Below are 1,018 nucleotides of genomic sequence, written 5' to 3' on the forward strand. Positions count from 1 at the left end.
CGCCGCGTCCCACGCCTGTCCTGGGGGAGCAAGGCTGATTCATTCAGACGGAACAGAAGCCTCCTCTTGAAAGCGTCGCTATTGAGAAGATCCAGCAGCGCACCTACCTTTGGATTTTACAGGCAGGGAAATATCCTAGAGGGCTGAGTTGTGTTTTCTGGAAGAGGAGAGGGGAGACTGATGATGTTCCTTGTATTGTGATGCTGAAGTTACATCACAGTCTGATGAGAAAAGATTTCGTTGCCCTTCTAAAATTTGACTGAGGTGCTTGGGTTGGTGGGTAAAAATTTGTTGCTAAGAGCATGACCTGTACAAAACCTGCTGCTCTATTTTAGTGAAGGAATTCCCCCTTTAGATCAGTGTTGTATGTGCAGTTCAGCTGCTTCCTTCTCTCTCCCTTCCCCAAATCTGCTACAGATTTTCCTGGCTTGTTTATGAGGCTGGAGCATATCTTCGTTGCGAAGCCTGGCCAGGATGATGATGATGATGATGGAGCATTTGGGGAGAGGCGAGGCAGAGTTCACCGGTTCCACTCCCTGCCTAATGCAGAGTCCCGCTAAGAGGCTGCGGTGCAGATCGTGCAAGCGTTCCCGTTTCCTTTTCTGACCTAGTTTCTGTCGAGGCGTCGTAGCGGAGCGCGACTCCGCGACTCCCTCGTGTGGGGCTCGCCGCTCAAGTCCTGGGAGCTCCGCTGGTTTTGTTGGGAACTGCTGGATACCTCTCCTGCTGGGCTGAGGAGAAGAGCCTTGCTGCTGGAGGATGGAAGCCGCGCTGGTCCAGGAGATACCTGCCCGTGGGATCGTCCATGGTGCTGTCCGTGGGGCTGTGCTGGGAAGGGGTGGGGAGCAGCAAGGGGTCTGTGCAGGGCAAGGATCCGCGTTGCAAACAGCAGCTTGAGGCACACTTGTCCTCTCCTCCACCTGGTATTTGAGGCCATGGACATGGTCATCGGCTGGGAGGGGAGGTGTTTGCAGAATCACCCCGCAAAGCCGGCTGCTCGCTGGCTCCTTTTCTGTCA

This window comes from Apaloderma vittatum, unplaced genomic scaffold (genome assembly GCF_000703405.1).
Source record: "Apaloderma vittatum isolate BGI_N311 unplaced genomic scaffold, ASM70340v1 scaffold26575, whole genome shotgun sequence".
NCBI classification, from domain to species: domain Eukaryota; kingdom Metazoa; phylum Chordata; class Aves; order Trogoniformes; family Trogonidae; genus Apaloderma; species Apaloderma vittatum.